This window comes from Engraulis encrasicolus, chromosome 23 (genome assembly GCF_034702125.1).
Source record: "Engraulis encrasicolus isolate BLACKSEA-1 chromosome 23, IST_EnEncr_1.0, whole genome shotgun sequence".
In the NCBI taxonomy this organism is placed as follows: Eukaryota; Metazoa; Chordata; class Actinopteri; order Clupeiformes; family Engraulidae; genus Engraulis; species Engraulis encrasicolus.
The window spans coordinates 41352672-41366204 of record NC_085879.1 but is presented as its reverse complement, the minus strand read 5'-3'; the positions used below and the strand labels follow the sequence as shown (position 1 = coordinate 41366204).

At 45.3% G+C, this 13533-nt stretch overlaps 1 long non-coding RNA gene across 1 annotated transcript; it reads right to left on the bottom strand.

Moving 5' to 3' along the window:
• Positions 1–377: 377 nt before the first annotated feature.
• LOC134440426 (uncharacterized) lies at positions 378–2145 on the bottom strand. The gene is made up of 4 exons (XR_010032957.1): positions 2059–2145; positions 1475–1576; positions 916–1273; positions 378–559 (listed from the first exon to the last, which is right to left on the bottom strand). It is a non-coding gene; the product is annotated as an uncharacterized LOC134440426 (long non-coding RNA).
• Positions 2146–13533: the final 11388 nt, after the last annotated feature.

The window sequence follows — 13533 nt, the reverse complement described above, 5'->3', positions numbered from 1 at the left end:
GACAAATAAATAATCTATCTATCTATCTATCTATCTATCTATCTATCTATCTATCTATCAATATGTACAGTCAACATTAAATATTTCTCTGCTGTACATTTATTTAGAGTTACTGCTTTTTGTTTTGTTCATTTTTTTCAGCCACTCCTCCTTTGAAAGGGATTGAGTATTAGGGCCATAAAGCTCTTGTACTGACTATGTCTAGTTTCTTTTGTGCGATATTGACCATATTTTCTACATTAATTACTATCTACAGTCCTTTTTATTAAATCTAGCCTTTGAGATGTGCTTCTGTGGTCAGGGGGTGCTGAAGTGGTGGCATTAGATCTGGCAGGTATGAAAACTGTACCCATGGTTGTTGGAATGTACATGGAATGTACAGAGAGGAAAAGTAAGCCGAGAAAAGACAAGAGGAGCAGTTTGGGTGGAGTGGGAGAACAAGTGGTATTGAAAATGCAGGGGGTGGGTCAGGGAGGCTTCATGGTGCAGCTCCACAATGTATTCAGCCAGGTTGTCCACCTTGTCCATGCTTGGCATCCCGTGTTCACCGACAGCCTACCTAAAACAAAATAGTTAATGACAATATTAAACAAAAATTATAACGCGGATAACCCTATTCATATGTCATGTAGGTTATTTAAAAGTTAGTTAACCCATTGAAACACAGCGTTATAAATGTGTTGTTACCAGAATGGCAATGACAGAGTCACACAATACAGTACAGAGCACAGTACTAAAGGCTGTGTGTTATGTCATAGTATTACAATGGTAATTAACCTTTCAATGACTTTTACAGACTATTACTCAGATGGTACGGCATGCATTATGGGGATATACCTTTATGTGCAATAATGAGTATAGGTCACTTGTAGAATGAGTAGAATAGGTCATTTGTTTTTAAATGAGTATGCTTACCAGCTGTGATGGCTGGACTTGAGACGGACCAGGAGCTGGTAGAGCTGAGGGCAGGAGGAGGCCATGGTGCAGGCGTCTGGCGCGTGGGGCAGAGGAGGCTGGGCCAGCAGCGCAGGCGTCTGGAGCTGTTACACACAGGGCTGGAGTGATGGCGAGGGGGCCAGAGGAGGCTGGGCCAGCAGCGCAGGGGTGTGGAGCTGTGACACACAGGGCTGGAGCGATGGCGAGGGGGGCCGGGGCGTCTGTGCCAGCAGCGCAGGCATCTGTAGCTGTGACACACAGGGCTGGAGCCTGTACAGGTCTGCTGCCCACGAAACAGTGATGTCTGCCCCCTCTCCTGTACTGGGCACTTCTGAATCTGTAATGGATCAAGTATTTTAACTTCAACTGTAAGGGGCCCTTAGATTTGCAACAAGACATTAAACACAAAGGCCTGTAGACCAATAAGAAGACAGGACAAATCAAGTGCAGTGTTGTCATTTACAGGTTGAAAGGACCATAAATAAGGTTATGAAACAGAATAATACCATAAATCACCTGAAAGTAAATTAAGCCTTACCTTTTCGTATGGGTTGTGCCAATGTGTCGGTCTCTGCGCAGATCATGTCCCACTGTTGGCACAGGCTCTTAAAATTCCTCTTCTCTCATTGCCCCATGTCATCTACAGGAGTAATCACGTCGTTATTACAAATAGTTATGAATGGCAACAAGGTCCACATGCTGTTTGTTACTCATAAAATCTTTATTTCAATCAACACTACGTTGAAATGTACTAGATACGAGCAGAAAACAGCCCTTGAGGTTTGACAAAAAAGGTTGCATGTTGACTCGATAAGAAGTTTGTTTTGCACGCGCAGATATTCCCCACAAGTAAATCGAGTCGAACACGGGCCTTATGTGGATGACTAACGTTATATACACACATATTTAAACACTTTAAGACAATTTATTCAAGCAATGTCAGTGAGGAGAGCTAACGTTACAATACCTAATAGCCAACTAGCGTCGTGCACCATTCACTTCATCATTCCGTTAGCACAATAGGCGTCATATATTACTGAATCGCCACAGATAGGCTACATCTTTTTGTAAGTATTATCGCATATCACATGGTGACAATGTAAATAAACCATGATTGCTTACCTTAAATAACCGTGTTGACTTCATTTCCAAGTACGTAGCTCCTCTGTTGACATATCCCAGCACAAAAAAATGGACAGCCGAAAAACTTCTGTCATTGGCCGGAAATGAGAACAGTGAGTTCCCCATTGGTAGAAAATGGACCGGCGCTTGTTGGCCATTGGCAAGAAATGAAGCGACATGCGTTAAGATTGGCAAGAAATGGAGCGGGCAGCTGAACGTGTTTCAGGTAGCGCTACCACGGCCCTGGTGCCCTGGTGAAGCATGTTATTGACTGAGTGAAGATTGAAATGGCCAACATGCTCATCTGATGCCTGTTCATCAGCTAACTCTCTCTCTCTCTCTCTATCTCTCTCTCTCTCCCTCTTTCTCCCTCTCTCTCTCTCACAAACACACATACACGCATACACACACACACACGCACCGCACACACAGGCGCGCACACACACACACACACACACACACACACACACACACACACACACACACACACACACACACACACACACACCATCGTGTACATCACTGATGCTCTCTCTCTGTCTCTCTCTCTCTCTCTCTCTCTCTGTCTCTCTCTCTCTCTCTCTCTCTCTCTGTCTCTCTCTCTCTGTCGAACACAAACTCACTCATGCAGATGCACACCCCTCTTCTCCATCCCTCCTTATTGTTTTGGACTTTGGGCTGCTTCTCAGTTAACGCTCCCCAACTGAAGGGACTCTGGCTAATGTGCCATGATGTGTGTTAAGTGCAGCTAAATGTATCCCCTCCACACCCTAGTGTTTTACCAAGTGGCATGGATGAGGTGCTTTGCAATCGACTGTTTTGAAATGAGTCTATTTTGCCCGGTATAAGCCACAGGATGTAAGCCATATGCTGGTTCTTCACATTGGAATAAGTAAAATGTTTCGTAATCTGCCCTAGGGTCTATCAATGGCAGGGGTGGGGAACCTATGTCTCGAGGGCCGTTTGTGGCCCTTAAGGCCGTTTTATCCGGCCCCCGATACAATTTTAATGTCATGCACTATGACATATTTTGTAAATTAATCTTAGAAAATACATTTGCAATACAGTTAAGTTATATTCAGGGGACCTAGAGAAGGTGGGGTCTGTTTTAAAGGTGGCTGCCTTCAATATAGGCCTAAAGTGCCGGGGGAAATCCTGGTTTGTGTTCATAGTATGGCCCTCGAAGGACTTTTACGGCCCTCGGATGAATTTGAAGTGGCCCTTCGAGTGAAAAAGGTTCCCCACTCCTGATCTATAGGAAGCATACTGAATATACTGCCATATTGGAGAACTACATTGCATTTCATACTTATGCACTTGCTTGTGTATACAGTATGTATTTGTACACTCTACATTTTAGAAATGCAAAATAATTTCATAACATCACAAGATTTTGCAACAGCTTCTACAGATGCTTATTCCCCTCCTCTTTTCACATGACCTGGCCATGATTGGCTCTATGTTCGTGTCATGGCCTCCTATGTCATGAGTGGTGTACTCACATGTGTAAAACTGTGCAGTGGTGTACTGTATGCAGGGTCGCTGACAGCTTTGGCTGGGCCCAGGACAAAGTCACCTGGGGGGGTCACAGCTGTTAAGAAAGATGCAGCTGAGAGGAGAGGTGCTCAGTTGCAAATGTCGATTTTTTTTTTCAAACTGAAGGGGGCATTGGCTGGCTTATGCTGATGTCAGGGGTTGTTGGCAGGCTTATGATGAGATCAAAGGGCCATTTATTTCCCAAAGAAGGTTGAAAAACCACTGTTCTACATGCTTTGGTACCTGGCTGTGCTACTGTAGGCTATAAAGGTCTCTGCCGCCACAACAAAGTTATGGGCTGAATTGCATTATGGGCTGAACTGAGCACATGCTGATGTAATATGACACGGACGTGACTCCAACTGATGCAATAGAGCTTAGACATGCCAACTGATGTAATATAAAATGGACATGCGCTCTTGTGTCATCATGGATGCCGTAGGGTACACAAATGCACACGGCTGGATGAATAGGCACAAATACATACTATACATGCAAAGGCAAACGCTAGAACACACACACTCATTCAAATGCATGCATGCAAACAAAATGCACAAATACTAATGCAGGCACGCACATAGGCAGGCAGGCAAGCAGGCAGGCATGCAAAACACACACACATGTACACACGCACGCACACACACACACACACACACACTCTCTCTCTCACACACACACACACACTCTCACACACACACACACACACACACACACACACACACACACACACACACACACACACACACACACACACACACACAGCAATGACTATGCATGTCCACACATGTGATCAGCATGTGAACCATTACTAATGAAACAAGCTATCCATTTGTCATGCCACTGGAGAGGTGAAGACTCATTTGATTAGCTTGTAGTAATGCCCCCCCGTCAGGACCACATTACGCCACAAATGCTATCCGATGGACGAGGCAGGATTTGATTAAGGAAGATGCACTCCTTTCATGTGGCTCCAGCTCCATTGCATATGCATGAGTGTGTCTGTTACGCATCCCTGTGTGTCCACTATTACACACACAAGGAAACAAATAGAAAATAAGAGAGGGAGGGAGAGAGAGAGAGAGAGAGAGAGAGAGAGAGAGAGAGAGAAAAGTAGTAAAGAAGTAGAGAGAAAAGAAAGAGAAAAGAAGTAGTGAGAAAAGAGTATGTGCGTGTATGCATGCGTGCGTGCGTGCGTATGTGAGTGCGTGCTTGCTTGCGTGCGTGCGTGCGTGTGGCCACTGAGACCTAGCTTGAATAATTCAGTTTAATTAGCCTTGTCTTGTCGGTTCACCAGTGGCAGCCCAATGAAAAGCCTGACTCCCCAGAACACCTCTGGTTATCACAAGAGCACCGTGGAAACTAACCTGACTATCGCCAGATGAATGGGTTCAGTGTTGCCAGATTGGGCCGTTACCCACCCACTACTTGGGAAGGCCGTCTGCGGGTAAAAATTAGGAAAAATGGCCATTTGGCTTTTTTTTATGCAGTTTTGGGCCCATAGAAATCAATGCAATTTGTTGAATTTGGGGGGAATTTAGCACATTTTGGCATTTTTTGAGAACCTTCTGGGCAGGATTTAATCAGACACATCTGGCAACACTGAATGGGTTCCGCCATAGGTGTAGGTCTCTGAAGGTGCGTTTTTATCCAATAGATCCTTGCACGTGATTGGGGAAACACTTGTCTGACATGTTGATTGAGCTGTTACTCAATTCTCAATGCATGCTTGCACACATAACACATTCCTAGAAGTTACTAGTTTAGTACAGGATACGAGAATATTGACATACCCCTCCACACACACACACATCACCCCCCCACCCCGCTCTCTCTCACACACACACACACACACACATTCATACACACACACACACACACACCATCACGCACACGCACACGCACACGCACACACACCATCATGCACACGCGCGCACACACAGAGAGAGAGAGGTTGTGACCCTGAAAAAAAACTCTTGCGTAACTTGCACAGATAATTAACTTGTTAGCAATAAAAACGCTCCTTAATTTCCCCATTACTGATATTTTCCCATGATCCCTTGCCTGTCAGCTAGAGACAGGTGTCTCATTTGGCTTAACCTCCCACCTGGCACGGGTCCAGCATTGATACACGGGTCCCTTTTCATCTGTTCTCACCCCTTACACACCCACAAACTCGTACTACAAACATAGACATAATTAGCCTGTTAGCATTAAAAATGATACGCATTCTCCTCAGCATTTACCTATGAAACAGGCAGTCTGACTGGGGTCTGGGTGACTAATTTGCCCTCACCTCCCTACCGGCACGAGTTCAGTGTAGATACACAGGTCCCTTTTCATTTGTTCTTGACCTGCTTGCATCAATAAACTCCCTCATCATTACGCTATTGATGCCTAGAATCCATTCCATGGTGCAACAGATTGCTTGCGTTCAAGGGCCGGGTGTAAACTCTAGCACTTCAAAGGCAGAGGGATTCCGATCCCTGACTCTAAAGGGATTTTCAGTTCAGGCTTGGCCCTGCAAAGTCTGCAAGCAAACTGTGTGTGCATGGCCGTAGGCACATTTGAGGTTAGCGAGGTCCGGACCTCGCTCATTTCGTCCGAGATTATTTTTTTTTAACACCAATATGCCCAAATGAATCAAACATACAAAACTCAAAACCTCTGTGAAACGTGCTTTGCAAATGGTGATTAAAATCCATGGTCTATGAATTTTATTTTGCCTTTGTGTTCTGTTTGTGCAAGTAATTAATTAATAGAGAGATAGCAGCCTGCACAGTTGCACCATCACGAACGTGGCCATTAAGCCTGCCCACGCTGCGCTTGGGCGCTTGAGACGTAGGTCTCCTATAAAGCCAACCGTTTTAAAACAGTGGCCTATATAAATAGGCAGATGTATTCACAGCTTTGTGAAACCGTTTGATCACTGAGTCATTGTTCAATCCAGGTTTATAATGGCTCAAGGGCACTGAAAAACTTGTTTCCAAAACAAGCCTCTTCAGCATTTTGCAAGGAGAAGAGAGCTAAGTTTATTTGTGAAGCGCACCTCACACAATGTGATACATGAAAAAAAAACCAGATAAAACCAAAACCAAAACAGATAAAATGTGACTTCACGAACAGAACAAATGTAAAATTATTAAGCGATAATTATAAAAAGAGATATCTAATTTGGAAAAGAAAGGAGGAAGGAGGAAGAAGAAAATTTAAAAGAATGAAATAGTGGTAAGTCATCTGAAAAAATACATATCAATGCATTTACATCCAGTTTAAGCATGGCCAACATTAGTGACATTGTACTTACAGGTACATGTGTTCCCTTTGACAGTGAGTTTCTAAAAAGGCAGAGCTTTTAGCTACATTGCCGTCTGTGTGTTCTAACTGTGGATGTTATCATCAGATTGTTTTCTGCCGCGATTTTACACGGGGTTGCACATCTCTTTACTTTAGGCTGCAGAGGTCAAGCCATTATCCCCAGGTCAGCTGGATTACATAACTGGGTTTCCTCTCATTAACAAAGTGGTTGTTCTCCAAGGGCATACCGCACTGTCAGGACTGGACTGGGGGGAAATAGGGCCCGGGCACTTTTGGCTTAAAGGGTCCCCTCATAATTAGCGGCACAGAACTGACTCATCGGTGGGCCCCCCACCCTCGTGGGCCCCTATTTTCAGAAATGTAAAAAAAGTACTTTTTTAACGTTTCTTAAAATAGGCAAACAAGGCGATGCTTTTTATTTTTATAGCGCATTTCATTCATGAAAGCAATTCAATAGGGGCCCACAAGGGTGTGGGGCACAGCGGGAAATGCCCGCTATGCCAGATGGCCAATCCAGCCCTGGGTACTGTGCTGTATGTATTCATGCTTGACTGATGCCTGCTTGTCTCTTCACCTTGGTCCCTCTTAGCCACTGGGCTCCCCCTCTCTCCCTCCCTCCATCTCTCTCTCTCTCTCTCTCTCTCTCTCTCTCTCTCTCTCTCTCTCTCTCTCTCTCTCTCTCTCTCTCTCTCTCTCTCTCTCTCTCTCTCTCTCACACACACACACACACACACACACACACACACACACAGATAAAGAGATGAGGGAGGTAGACTCTCTCTGTCTCTCTTTCTCTTTCTCTTTCTCTTTCTCTCTCTCTCTCTCTCTCTCTCTCTCTCTCTCTCTCTCTCTCTCTCTCTCTCTCTCTCTCTCTCTCTCTCTCTCCCTCTCTGTCTTTCTCAGCATTCCATTGTCACTGCCTCAAACGCAGTGCCATATACGTACTGCAGGGGACGAGTGGTTGTGAGCAAGGTGACGGACAGCATCTGTGTTCTCCGATGCATGCTGCTTGGACTCCAGCCCACGGACTTTCGATTTTTTTTTTTTTGCAAGTGCCATCCGCAAGGAGATTCTTCTCTCTTGCCTCTCGTATTGATTTCCAAAATCCTCCCCAAAGTAGCAGTTGATGGCAGACCACAGGCAAGCTGCCAAGCTGACATATTTACACACGGACAAGTGTTTGCTATGTACTCAGCAGTTTAGGTGATAACCGTCTATTTAATTGTTGAAGCCTCTGATGTGTCCCAGAGCTGCGGAAGACACACAACACAGGTGACATCCACAGATATGTGAACTTGTAGTATTTGCCTCATTACATAAGCTTTGGCAATATCTTCAGAGGACAGACAACTGGAGGGTTATAAATGTACTCAACAAGAGCTTGATTTAAACATACTTTAATTTTAATGTGTTCTGTCAGGTGCTTAACTTACAGGTAACATGTCCATTCTCTTTCAGACCAGGAGTCCGTTTCTCGATTCTTGTCGTTGCTAACCGTCTTAAGACCGTCTTAAGACCGCCTTACCGTTCCCTTGGATTTAGTGGTGAGCGTCGCTGTCGAGAGAGAGTTGAGTCGCTCTTACGAACAACGTTAGCAAAGACGCTATCGAGAAACGGACCCCTGGATGGTTCTCTTGTCATCAACACACACAATATTATCATAAGTATTAGCTAAGCTGCCTTGACTCACATATGAACTTAACTGCCATCTCATTGATAACTCATAGGTTTCAATATGATATCGATCCACCTTCTGCAGCTATTGCCGCTACTGTATTATCTTTTTTTGCAGCTATTTCAACTCACCTGGGAAGGCTGTCCTCAAGGTTGAAGATTGTGTTTATAGGACTTTTTTGATACTTTCTCTGAAAGTGCATTGGTGAGGTCACACACTGGGACTTTCTCAAAACCTAGTGCAGTGCACTTCCAAGTGTGTCAGCCTAATTAGTCACACTCAGTGATTGGATACTCTTTTTTCGTCACACCCAGTGATTGGATATTCCATAGAGTTCACCAAAGAGTATCCAATCACTGGGTGTGACTAATTAGGCTGATACACTTGGAAGGGCACTGCACTAGGTTTTGAGAAGGGCCCACTGATGGGCTCAGATGTAAGGTGGAGTTTATGGATTTAATGCCTATAAATTAATTAAGTAATTGGTGGCTGATATGCTGCAATGAATATGCTTCTTAGATAGTCCACCAAAAACTAAAAACAAACAAACAAACAAACAAAAATCCATACAATAGTGGCACTGGCTGTCGTTGCGCCGCCTTGACAAGTGCTACTGCTGAAATGTCACCGACCAGAACATTATGTAAGGGTTAACGTTCGGCGAGAAGGTCGCTACCGTGGAATAGCAGCACGACAGAGAGAATCTTTAGACCCCGACGCGGAGCGGAGGGGTCTTGTTCTCTCTGAAGTGCTGCTATTCCACAAAGCGACCGACTCGCCGAAAGTTAACCCGCTTATTATATGGATATACTTAAATGATTCACACATGCGGGGACATTTATTTAGACCTATTTAATGTTAAGATTGTTGCTGCGCAAAACAAAACAGTGCCGTTGTGGAACACCGCTAGGCAACAGCTAGGAAGGCTAGCCAGGACAACAGGTGTAGTCCATCACAGCAGCTGATTAGAGTGACAAAAGACCGGACCCCCTGCGGAGTGATATGAAACATTCGCTTTAGCCAATGACTTGTATACAAGCCAGTGGCTTTAGCAGTGAACGTCTTGTTGCCATTGACAGCGGTAGCCAGGACAACGGGTGCTGTCTATCACAGCAGCTGATTAGAGTCTTGTTGAAAAGTCGCTTTAGCAGTGAAAAGTCTTGTTGACATTGACAGCGGTCTGTTATAGACCAACCCGTCCGTTATCGAAAAATAACAGACGTCCGAACGTTGGGGAGCCCCGTTGAAATGAATGGAGCATTCGACAGATGACGTCACAACCATATAATAAGTAAGGGTTAACGTTCGGCGAGAAGGTCGCTACCGTGGAATAGCAGCACGACAGAGAGAATATTTAGACCCCGACGCGGAGCGGAGACAAGCGCACAGAAACGGGTGTCAGTGACTGCGTGCATTGTGACGTCATTGCATTTATGGTAAATAAATGTGGTTATCAAATCCATGACCCCACTCCGAGAAAGAGAGTGCTGTAGACAATGACTCACAGCATGAATCTCAATTAGCTCGAAGATTGAATTAATTTATTCATTAACCAAACAAAATGAAATGACCTTTCTCTCCTAATCTATAGTGAGCCTGGCATGCGGCAACAGACCGTGGGCTATTTTTAGTGCACAGGACATCTCAGAGGCCATCATAGTGTGACTGGCATGTTGGTATGAATGGGCGCAGGGCATTGGCATCCGTTTTATTAGTTAAGACGAAAGGGTTTTCAAAAAGCCACCTAGCCAGCTATGACGCCACCTAAGCCAGCTATGACGCACAATGTACAGGCGTGCGCACACACAACCACACACATACACACACACACACACACATGCACATGCACAAGCATACGCACGCACACACACACACACACACACACACACACACACACACACACACACACACACACACACACACACACACACACACACACACACACACACAAACGCACCCATGCACAGGCAGAAGGAAATCAAACTTTACGATAATGATACGTCTGTACTGTGAGAATGAAATGGCTCTTAGGATATTAAGAAAATGTAATTGCTTCTGTGTACGTCTGTTCTTTGTTCTCCCTGTACTGATGTAATGTCCTGCCTACCTAGCTAGAAGACAATCATACACATATGCAGGGCCAGATTAAGATGGCCTGGGGCCCCTAGGCTACAGGTTGTTGTGGGGGCCCCCAGAGTGCAACTTTCTCAATTTTTTACGTAGACAGTGTCATAATTATGTGTTAGGAATTCAGGATAAAGTGTCTACCAACTGTATTCAATATAATAGATTATTTTTTCAATATTGCATCTTGCCACAATTCTACATTTTTTCACTTCTTGCCAATCAGGGCCCCCCTGGCAGGTGGGGGCCCCTAGGCTGCAGCCATATCTAACCTATATATGTGTTAATCCGGCCCATCTGCACTGCAAACTGCTTTACTTCCTCTCTCTCTCTTTGCACCTCAATCTCACGGTGTCTCCCTCTTTCTGCTACAAACCAATATATAGATAGCACAAACACAGACACAGCCAGAGGCATATTGTATATCACTGTGCCACACACAAGTGTTTTCCTTATATGGCCGGACTTGCAACTCGGTTCCAGTGTCCTTACTCTAGCTTAATTCCTCCCGTCTTACACCAGTTCTCGTTCCCATGGTTTCCAAGGTCAGGCAAAATAAGCTAAATTGACCTGAATTGGTATATAGATAAGATAAGCTAAGATTCAGACAGGGATGCACACTCATATCCACTGAACCGCCAAACAAACCATACACATATACTGTACACACACACGCACACACACACACACGCATGCACGCACACACGCACACACACATTCTCTACTTCTGCCACTTAAATAAATAGTGTCCCCAAATATAGCAAAGTTTTGAATAACTTATACATTTGTCATTTTGATTTATGACTCCCAAAACTCTATCTCAGACCGAGTCCCAGTTCCAGCAGCCACATGTTGAAATGCCCCTGGAGAGTCTCACACTGAGTAAACCTCCTCAGCAGGGATGCACACTCATATCCACTGAACCCCAACCCACCATACACACACGCACGCACGCACGCACGCACGCACGCACGCACGCACGCACGCACGCACGCACGCACGCACATTCTCTACTTCTGCCACATGGTGAAATGCCCCTGGGGAGTCTCACACTGAGTAAACCTCCTCAGCCTGCACATGTGGAGGCGGACTTTCCATTAAAGAAAGTTTAATGTTATGCAAATGAGGAGCGAATCCGCCTGCCGTGGCCCAATCAAATGAACAACATAACTGCTCGATTCCATTTGATTCGCCGTGACGACCTGATGACGGTTGGATTTCGCCTCTCTTCGCTTCGCTCGCTTCGCCTCCTATGTGTCCCTACCGTGTAAACCTCCTCAGCCTGCACATGTAGAGGCGGACTTTCCATCAGGCAATTGCCAAATCTCTCCTCCATAGGGGCCATTGTCACACCAGTTGCGTTAAATAGACAAAAAAGTAGGAGTGATCTTAATTTGTCATTTATGTAAAGCAATCAAAGATATACAGTATATGAGAAAAGCACACTAAAACACAGAAATGTAGTATGTCTATATAATGATTTTTGAGGGCCCCATGTTTATATTTCGTCTAAGGCCTCCAAATGGCTAGATCTGCCCCTGTGTACAGGCACACAGTCCCCTGTGACAGTGAACCAATCATTACTGTGCAAACAGTGACAATAATACAAACGAATGAATTGAAGGACAATGAGAAGGAAGGAAGAAGGGAGGGATGGGAGGAATGGGAAATTAAGTGGAGAGGAGAGAGGGAGAGAAGGACACAGTCAGGGACAGAGAAAGAGGTAGAGAGAGAGAGAGAGAGGTAGAGAGAGAGAGAGAGAGAGAGAGAGAGAGAGAGAGAGAGAGAGAGAGAGAGAGAGAGAGAGATGGAGAGAGGTGGGGAAGGAGAGGGACAGAAAAAGAGGAAGAGAGACGGAGAAAGAGAGGGAGGGATGGAGAGAGGGGTTAAGGAGAGAGAGAGAGAGAAGTAAAGAAAGAGAAAGGGAGAAGTAAACCCTACCTTTCCTAACATAACATGTTGTAATTCACTGATCACGCAATGCCAGAAAGGTCATCATGGCTGCCGATCGCAGGTGATAAATTATGTAATGTAGGACACACATATACACCCCGCCACACATGCACCCTGGCTCACCCACAATGCTGCCTGTGGCTCTACTCTGAAACTCTATGTTCAAGTCACGAGCGTGGAGTGACAGCCAGGTCACACACATACACGCTCACACACAAACACACTCATATGCACACCCCGGACACGCAAGCTCACACACAAACACACACACACACACCTAATGTATGGTGTGGTTGTGCCATCTGACACCTGATTCCCCCAAAAACTGATTGACCCACTTGTAGTTCAACATGTCTACTGTTGATGGGTGATGATTTATGTCATGTGTGCCACACATACACCCTGGCTAACCCACACTGCTGCCCGTGGCTCTACGCTGAAATTCTGTGTTCAAGTCACGAGCATGGAGTGACAGCTAGGTCACACACACACACACACACACACACACACACACACACACACACACACACACACACACACACACACACACACACACACACACACACACACACACACACACAGGCATGTACGATTCACCCACACACAAACACAAAGGCATGTACGGTACATGCACAAACCACGCGCACACACGCACGCATGAATGCACGCACGCATGCATATACGGGCACACACAGAAACAGAAACAGAAAAACACACACACACACACACACACACACACACACACACACACACACACACACACACACACACACACACACACACACACACTGACACACACACACACACACACATACACACACACACACACACACACACACACACACACACACACACACACACTAGTGTTTCAG